This window comes from Silurus aristotelis (assembly GCF_946808225.1).
Source record: "Silurus aristotelis genome assembly, chromosome: 8".
Classification (NCBI taxonomy): Eukaryota; Metazoa; Chordata; class Actinopteri; order Siluriformes; family Siluridae; genus Silurus; species Silurus aristotelis.
In genome coordinates, this window is record NC_139581.1 from 2932852 (window position 1) to 2943694 (window position 10843).

The window sequence follows — 10843 nt, forward strand, 5'->3', positions numbered from 1 at the left end:
TATATACATATAATCACTCTCTCAAGTCTTTTGTGGTCATTCAATTAAAGTCTTCTCAAAGTGACCCCGGGCTGTGACGTCATCATGAGCCCCGGGTCTAATCCATACTTGGTGAGGAGCAGCATAAGAGGATTGCAGATGAAGCCTGCATTTATGCTTCACAGAGTTCTCACTCACCGAGAGAGCAATTCATTAACTTAGTGTAATATGTGGAAAATAATTCACAATGAATTCTGAATATCTTATGTCGGGATGTTAATGGTGCAATGTTTATCTCTTATCAAGGAAAATGAAATGAAATGAAAGAAAGAAAGAAAGAAAGAAAGAAAGAAAGAAAGAAAGAAAGAAAGAAAGAAAGAAAGAAAGAAACTGTCAACCATAAAAATGATTTTAAATAATTTTTAACTGTTACAAATAATTACAGCTAAAAAATAAGTTTTTTTTTTCCAAAAGGTGAAACAGTCACTTGACATTCAATAAATCATCTGAAATAATTGATTGAAAATGAAAAACACGGAACATATTTGAGAAAAGGGACCTGATATCATAAATAAAAAAAGGTAAAAACCATACAAGACAAAATAATACAATAAAATATGCTGGAGCATGAACCTTTCCCTTCACTACAAGATCCAAAGCTGTTCCATCATGACAATACACCTGTGCATGAACCAGCTTCATGAAGATATGCTCATCATGGTGATCTCTTGCTGTAGATCTCCAACCCTATTAAACTTGATGAATGTGAACTCTGACTGCACCCCAGGAACCTCCTCACCTCCTCACCTACATCAGTACGTGAGTTTACTAACACCCTTGTGGCTGAATGAATCTCACACATACTCATCCAGTGAAACATCTCACCAGAGGTTATTCTAAGAGTAAATGGGGACATAACATGCAGAATTCATGTTGACGGAGAGTTTGTCTCCATGTTGTCTCCAGGTTGATGTTTTGGTTTCAGTATAAAGGATGTGTAACGTGCTGGGTGATTCTGTTGCTCCCTTGGCACTGTGCTAACAGTAATTGGGCTTCTGCTTTACCACAACATTTCAATTGAATTAGTGCAAACGCATGTGGGGAATAATTAAAGTTAACGAGGGGCCACTCTCCGGAGCCGTCCCCCGAGTTCGGGCACATTTGCGTGCGTCAGTTTAACGCAATTGATTTGAGAAGTCTCCGAGCTCATTTACTCGGAGAAGACTGCCATCAGATTGGAAAAGTTTAGCTCATGTTTGAGGAAGTACTAGAACACAAGCGCACACAATGACGGAAACATTCATATCCAAAACAAATGTCATCCCCAAAACTCTGGATTATTATTTGCTTTTTCATTTCCATGGCATGTTATTAAGGTTACAACAGATCAGGGAAGGTGTGTATGAAAGTTACGATGTTATTCAAGTTCATTCTCATTATTTATTTGCAGTTTGTCACATGGTCTGCTCCTTCTGTATTACTGTACTGTACTACTGTGTTCTACTGGTGAGGAGGTTCCTGTGGTGCAGTCAGCGTTCACATTCATCCTAAAGGTGTTCAGTAGGGTTGGAGCTCTATAGCAGGAGATCTTTCACTCCAACCCAGGATGAGCAGAACTTCATGAAGCTGGTTTTGTGCACAGGGTTGTTGTTGTTGATTGTCATGCTGGAACAACTTTGGATCTCGTAGTGCAAGTGAAGGAAAAGTTTCATTCTACACACACTCCAAAGACTTTGTAAATAATCGTGTGCCTTTTAAATTCGTGGTCACAGATCGAGAAAAAAGTGTCCCAATACTTATGGTGTATTTTGATTAAATCAAGCCGAATTTCCCAGTATGTATGTATGTATGAAGACATTTTAAACACCATGCATACAAGTAAAATCCAGCTCACATGTTATTTCTTACAGAAGTCACATGAGCTTCACGATCACATGAGTCGCCTGTTTTTTTTTACATACGGAATTACCATGTAGCCTATATTTTTTTTTTTTCATGTAGATAATTATTATTTTTACAAAACATTGTATTTGGGTTCATTTTCACAACTTTTATTTCATTATCTGATTTTACTCATATCATGGAAAATGTATGGAAATCGTTGACTCCCAGAGTATGTCCAGAAGATATATCACATTATGTATAGATAGATAGATAGATAGATAGATAGATAGATAGATAGATAGATAGATAGATAGATAGATAGATAGATAGATAGATACAGACAGACAGACAGACAGACAGACAGACAGACAGACAGACAGACAGACAGACAGACAGACAGACAGATAGATACAGACAGACAGACAGACAGACAGACAGACAGACAGACAGACAAATAGATAGATAGATAGATAGATAGATAGATAGATAGATAGATAGATAGACAGACAGACAGACAGACAGACAGACAGACAGACAGACAGACAGACAGACAGACAGACAGACAGACAGACAGATAGATAGATAGATAGATAGATAGATAGATAGATAGATAGAAGCGTGCAGCAGGAAAGCGATGTCTCCTTTGCACTGACCCGGTATTCAATAAGCCTCTGAGCCTCTTAGACGTTACACCTTGACGAACTGGGAACAGAAATAGTGTCTGAGAAGCGCACACTCAGCATCCAGAACATGAGGACGCCATGAGAGCTACATGCTGTTCACAATCATGCTCCAAGCTTTATTTCATTCATCTATTGCATTCATTTATTCATGAATAACAATTCATCTATTTAAAAACATCCCAAAGCGTTTATAAAATCAGTCATTTTACTGGTAGTTGTTAACGTCACTATTATTACTGCATATAAGCTTATAGAGCGTAATACCACCATCAGCAGTACACTTATATAACTTCATGTAGCATGTGTGACGTCCATCTTTATCCTCACATGTTTTCTGTATCGCCATCTGCTGGATGTGAACAACCTTCACACTGTAGTAACCGACGTGTCGACGTGTCAACAGTGTATTTTCATTGTCACTGTTAATGTTATTGGTTGGTTATTGTCTTACCTCATTCCATTCCATACAATTTGCACAAATTTGCACCATTTTAACCACCACGTTATGGTTATCTAATATATTTTCTAATATATCTTCTGTTTTCTACTATTCTCTATTTATAGTCACTTTGATCAGGTTTACACTGCATGTCACTGCAAGTTGTATTCTGTGTATCACCGTTTGTGACAAATCAAAATCCTTAATGGTTTATGCACGTGGTTAACCAGACACGTGAGGAAGTGTGTTATTCCTCACAGAAATCTGCAAATGATTTTTTTTTATTATATTTACGTTATTTATAAATGTTTTTGGTGTTGTTGTTTTATTCCTAAGCTCGACCGTGTCATAACCAGGCTAATAATAAATAAATGAATAATAAATAATAATAAATAAATATTACCTAAAAAAAAATAAATTTAATACTAATTTATGTCTATTTTATGCATCCTAATGTGTTTATTTATGCATTTAAATGCAGGCAAACTACATCTGGATTATGGATCAATATTAAGGAGAAATGATGTATGCTGATAGATAGATAGATAGATAGATAGATAGATAGATAGATAGATAGATAGATAGATAGATAGATAGACAGACAGACAGACAGACAGACAGACAGACAGACAGACAGACAGACAGACAGACAGACAGATAGACAGATAGATAGATAGATAGATAGATAGATAGATAGATAGATAGATAGATAGATAGATAGATAGATAGATAAACAGACAGACAGACAGACAGACAGACAGACAGACAGACAGACAGACAGACAGACAGATAGATAGATAGATAGATAGATAGATAGATAGATAGATAGATAGATAGATAGATAAACAGACAGATAGATAGATAAACAGACAGACAGACAGACAGACAGACAGACAGACAGACAGATAGATAGATAGATAGATAGATAGATAGATAGATAGATAGATAGATAGATAGATAGATAGATAGATAGATAGATAGATAGATAGATAGATAGATTTCTGTGAAGTCCAAATGGGACATTTGTGTGTCTACCAGAAGAACTTGTGTATGAAGGAGAACAGGAGAGAAGATGTGATCAGACTCCCTCACCCACACACTCACACATGGAGGTGGAAGATTAATGGTTTGGAGTTGTTTTGGAGCAGTGAAGGTTCCGACCCAACATGGCTCCCGTTCCACAATTCAACACCATACAGTTCCGTCTGGACTGCGGCTCATCAGAAGCGACTTCACCGTACAACAAGACGATGATCAGAAGAGCAGGTCTGAGTTCTGTACGTCTTATTTATCTATTATGGAACGAGCTGCACAGTCACCACACCTCAATCCTACTGAACTGCTCTGAGATCAACTGCATCACAAGAAAGAAAGAAATTTCCAACCAGTGAAGAACATCTGTGGAGCGTTTTATAAGAGGCACAGCAAAGTGTTTCAGCTGAATGTTTGGAGAAACGAAGTGTCAGGATGCTGAGAGTGTGTAAAGCTGTTCTTCATGCTATGGGAGGATTTTAAAAAACTAAATATGAAGAAAATGTTCTCTTTTGATTCTTTTATGGCTGTTCCGATGCAGAGAAATCAGCTGTCCGATTTGGACAAAATGATGCCCTTCTATCATCTAAACAATGTTAAAATCATACGGGCATGACCACTTTTGATCTGCTTCATCGGCTCGGGTTTGTTCTGTTCCACTCCATCATCAACTCCAGTAAAACAACTGGACAGTTCGAGGATTTTGCTGAGACGCTCATGTCTTCTCTGCTGCTTGTCTTTTTTTGGTTCCGCTCACATTTTTTTAGAATAGCTGACATTTTTGTACATTTTACATTTACTGTTCCTGACTAGACTTAGAGTAGACTTGAACCCTGAAGTGAAGCGAATAAAATGTATATTTCAACATATCATTAGGCATTGAAATAACGATCAATCGATCGCCTCTACTTTGTGAAATCAGTATGACACTGGCTGCCAGCTGGCTACACAACGTCTAGGTAAAGAAAAAGAAAGGTGCTTGATACTTGTCACGTGTATCTCACAGCACCTCCCCTAAATATATACTTTTATTTATTAATAAAGAAAGCTGCACGTCTGCTCTGGATCCAAATTGGTTATGAACTTCGGAGCAACCAGAGTTTGCATTTGAACTACTACCTGCTAGCATAATCGAGCACAAGTGTATCCAATAAAGTGCCTGGTATCGCAGTCACCGATCAATCAAAACACACAGCATAGATCTCAGTCGTGTTGCAAAAGTCTTGGCACACATCCTATAGAAGGCCTGGCACTTCAGGCAATCTTGCATCATCACATCAGCAGACCGCAGCACATTTCCGAGCAGTTAGCCACCAATGAAGGATGCAGCTACATGTACGAAGGCATCAAACATGCTGAAAGTGTCCATTATACATCGATAAATACTGTCTAAAAACGGAGCACGACGCTCAAGACAGGGTGGTGTCATTAAAGCCCTCAGCAAACCTCGACACATTTTTTGTGAGTGAGCGCATCGTCACCTCCTGGGGCCGCTGATCAAATCTATACATCAACAAGAAGAAACGGCCGTCATATTGTGCTGACGATGGTGTTTAGTTAATGGAAAAAGCATGGAAATGTCAGCAAGTGCGCACTAATGGGAGAAAGATGTGTCTGAACTGCATTTGGGATAAAATATGTAGTGAAAAAAACGGTGTACTTACACAAATGGCCACTAGAGGGAAGAGTCGTCACGTTCCGATTGAACTGCACTCCAAAAAAATCGTGAACAGGGTTTATAATTTTATATAGAAACAGAAAAGGATGGACATTTCAGTAAAGTGAAAGGCAAACAACTTAGAAACTGCTTGTGCAATCCTAAAACTTTGCTAAACCTGACCGGGGAAGAAGAAAATACAGTTAAGGTATATTTATTAAACCGATTTACATCATGTGGACGTTCTTTGGTCCGGAGAACTTTCCAGTCTCAGTTACATCAACTGAAGCAAGAAAGAAAGAAAGGCGTTTTATACTCATGTCTCAAAGCAATTTTACAGAATATAAGAATTATAGAACAAAATTCACTTTCATATTTAATTGTGTATTAATCCTTGATGAGCAAGTCTGTGGCATGGAAAACCTCTCTTAGCTGGTATGAGGAAAAAACCTTGAGAGGAAACAGACTCAAAAGGGTAACCTCATCCTCATCACGATGGCATTAAGAGTGTGAATATAAATCATTAAAAACAATACAAACACTATAGAGTGAGAAATATCATAAAGGACCGGAGTGTGTGATTATTAATAATGTCTTTTCTACAGTCTTCTACAGTCAGTTGGAGTTGTGGCACCATGAGCTCCTGAGCAACACATAAATTAACTCATCTGAGATCATTATCGATCCCACACCAGCTCCTCCATGCCAGAGCCTTTAACTGTTTAATGATGGAGGAACAGCGTACGTAGAATGTTATTTTGAGTATTGAGTAAAATGCTGTTACTTGTACTTTACAGCACAGCGATGTTAGGAAGCTGGAGTCTGAGGCAGTATCATCTATAAAACAGAGGGTTAAGGGCCTTGCTCAAGGGCCCCAAGAGTGGCAATCCCGGGACTTGAACCAACAAACTTCCAATCAGGAACTCAGAACTTTAACCACTTTTCAGCTGTATTTGTGGTTAACTGGTAAATGTGTTCACAGTGAGACGGTTTGATGTTTCTACAAGCTAACAGTTTATTTTTCCTCGGAAATGTCGCTAAAGCTGATATTTGAAGCTTCTTTTAATCTAATTTAATTCTCTTTTGTTTTATAAGACACTTCTTGTAAATGGTGTTCGACTCACAGAAGTAAACTCACTTGAAAACCCTGAAGTGTAACAAGAACCGATTTAGTTATGACTGAATTTGACTAATTAACAGTGTGCATCAATCCATATCTCTTCTCGTGTGTGTGTGTGTGTGTGTGTGTGTGTGTGTGTGTGTGTGTGTGTGTGTGTGTGTGTATATGTTTCAGGGACGGTAAGATTCAGCGATTTGCATCGGCATAAAAGTTAACGATGTGATGCATCGATTTAAAAGTGATCATTAGATACTAATTGGCATTTGTATCTCGATGCATCATTTTAAAAATATTTGCGATGGTAAACAATTTATTTATATATATTTATTTGTAAACATGCTATACTTTTATTATTTAGAAACTGACTAATAATTTGTGACCAATATTTGATATGTAGATTGATTTCTCGTTGCTACGTGAATGTGACGTGTCACAACGCTACGGAGACGGAGGCGTGTCCTGAGAGTCACATAGAATACAGATTAACATGGCAGAGGTAGAGCTGTAACTTCCTGCAGACACAACAGGAAAAGAACTTATGGGGCGTGTGTGTGAAAGGGGTCATGTGTTAAGTCAGAAGGCACTTGATGATTTGCTGTCTGTCTGAACCAAAGAAATAAAAGTAAACTATCTGTACCATAATAAATATATAGAATCCTATTTTTTCCATTGTGTTGAATCGAATCGCTGTTTTATACACTATACTGCCAAAAGTATTGGGTCACCTGGTTATGAGTATGATATGTGATTTTTGAGCGTTGCATTCCTCATTTAGTGCAAATTTACTCTTATAATTCCCTCCACTCTTCTGGGAAGATGTTTCACTAGATTTTTGGAGTGTGCTTATGGATATTTGTGTTCATCACCCACAAGGGTGTTATGAAAGGCAGGTACTGATGTAGGTGAGGAGACCTGGGGTGCAGTCAGCGTTCACATTTATCCCAAAGGTGTTCAGTAGGGATGAGATCAGAGCTCTATAGCAGCAAGATCTTCCTCTCCAAAGCATGTAAAGCTAAAGACGTCCTGTACAATTGAGTGCCTCCAGCTTTGGAAAAGAATATCCAAAAGAGATAGGCTCAATTCGCTTACCATATGTTCTCCAACCTCATCAGGGATTATAAGAGAAGAATGGTACATACTTTCTAAACTTTTTAACCATCCTACATTTAGTTCCTATTTGCTGTATTAATAACATCCAAACTTTTAGGAAGATGTTTCAGTAGATTTTGCAGTTTGGAGAGCAGCGTTCCAATTCATCCCAAAGGTGTTCAACAGGGTTGAGGTCTGAGCTTAGTTAAGATCTTTCACTCCAACCCATGTAAAGTCTATCTTCAAGGGTCTAGAAGTTTAAGTGATGGACAAATCTCATGCTGCTTCATCCAAAGACATCCAGAAGCTTTGTGGTAAGAGTTTAGAACCATATATGGCTTTTGTCCATATTGAATGTGCGTGTGGAGGATAATCTTAAAGAGAGAAAAAGGAAAAAAGGAGGCCAAACTAAAAGCCTTTCTAACAGACTAATGGTGTTGAGCCCAGAGGGGTCGAGTCTGTAGTTTCTTCACGGTCTCAGCGTAGTCTGAGCCGAACGGTTGCTTTCTTCTGCCTGCATTGTTCTTTGTTTCCATTTGGTTTCATCAGCCTGAATGTCGTCCAGGAGAGCTGTTCATACCAGTACACGCTTTCCATTTCAGAGGTCAGTTCACACAATATTGACCAATTTTAGCTGGAATCATTCTGATATTATATACTTTCTGGGATATTCTTTCTCCCTTCATCTCTCTTTCCCTTTTCTGAATTCTCTTTGTCTCCTTCCTGACATATCTCCGTTTGTATGATGACCAAGTGCAGTCCTTTACTGAAGCAGCTCAGCCTTTGAACCGAGCAGAGGATATGACCAGTGAAGAGTAAATGGCTTTTCAAGTATTCTCCTCCCTGTCTCTTTTCTATTCAGCTGTAAAAAGGCTGTCCACTCTCGACCCTTGAATTATACATTATTCCATCAGGACTGCAGCGGCGAAACGATATCTCTGCAGCTTTAATGGAACGTGGGCATTTTGATGATTCTTGGAAACGTTTATTTATTCATTTATGCTACTATTTCTGACACATCAGATCTCGCTGTAAAACGCCGACACGGCCAGACGTAGAACTAACAGAAATGTCTGGAGAACCATTTTAGGACCGTTTTTAGTTTTAGAAGTAAGTCTCTGATCGGCTCTGTGTACGTGTGCTTCCATTCATTTCTGTGATTCACAACTAAAAAAAAGAGAATTATGATGGCGTTAAAGGCTTTATATTGTTTCTGACACACAATAAAAGAGGACATGACATTTGTTCAAGTGGAGCAATCATTAAAATCTCACAATAACCAATCTGATTAATGCACAGTATTTCCAATCCAACATCCAGTATATAATCCAATTTTACATCCAATCCAACATCCAATCCAACATCCAATCTTACATCTAGTCTATCATCCAATCCAACATCCAATCCTACATACAGTCTATCATCCAATCCAACATCCAATCCAACAGCCAGTCTATCATCTAATCCAACATCCAATCTTACATCCAATTCAACATCCAGTCTATCATCCAATCTTACATCCAATCCAACATCCAGTCTATCATCCAAACCAACATACAATCCAACATCCAATATTACATCCAATCCAACATTCAGTCTATCATCCAATTCAACATCCAATCCAACATCCATTCCAACATCCAGTCTATCATACAATCCAACATTCAGTCTATCATCCAATTCAACATCTAATTTTACATTCAATCCAACATCCAATCCAGTCTATCATCCAATCCAACATCCAATCCTACATCCAGTCTATCATCCAATCCAAAATATGGTCTATCATCCAATCCTACATCCAATCCAACATCCAGTCTATCATTCAATCCCACATCCAATCCAACATCCAGTCTTTCATCCAATCCGACATTTAATCTTACATCCAATCTTACATCTAATCCTACATCCAATCCAACATCCAATTTTATCTCCGGTCCAACATCCAATCTTACTTGCAATCCTACATCCAATCCAACATCCAGTCCAACATCCAGTCTTACATTGGATCTGACATCCAATCTGACATCCAACCAAAACATGAAAGTCACTCAGTCTCTAAGGAGGAAATGTTCCACTCTGAAGCCGTTCGCACAAAAGTTCAATAATATAATACAAACTACAACAACATGTTCAGAGATCAGACACAGTCTAGTAGAACATGGTGCAGAATGATGTGGGGTTGAAGGTGTGATTGGGGTTGTTTAGGGTTGTTCTGTAGTGAGTGTGTGAAGATTTTCTACACAAAATAACACTTTCTGGTTGCTGTTGAAAAGAATGTAGTGATCCATCTGAACTTCTTGAAGTGAAGCCAGAATGTTGGGTGAAGCCGCTGATGGATTCTAAGCTGAAGGTTGATCAGTTCTTTTCATAGCTGTGTTGTTTAAGAGACCCACAAATCCATGGAACTCACTAAAATCTGATGGTGAGGAACTATTTCTTTGCTCAAAATAATGCTTCATTATGCAGACAAAAGTATTGGGACACCTGCGATTTCCAGACATACAGTATGTATTGCTGCCTCAAACTGTACAATTGTATAGGATGTACAAGGAGACCCAAACTTGTACACAAATCCAGCTCTATGAAGATCTGCTTTACATTGCAGGTGTGTGGAAGATCTCCTGCTATAAACCCTATTGAACACCTTTGGGATGAATTATTCACACTGACTGCACCCCAGGCCCCCTCACCTTCTCACCTACATCAGTGGCTGAATGAATCTCAAACAAATCTCCACAAAATCTAGTGGAACATCTGCATCTTATGGTCAGGTGTCAGAAACTTTGGTCCATATACTCTATTACATTCATAAAACTTTATGAATCCAAGAGAACGTTTTTAGAATGTTATATCATTAAAGAAAGCTTTATACAGCACCTGATCGCTATGTGGTGTGATCCTGCGGCTCCATATATCTTCTATAACAAACCCTGAATTATTTTTTTATTTTGTGCTTC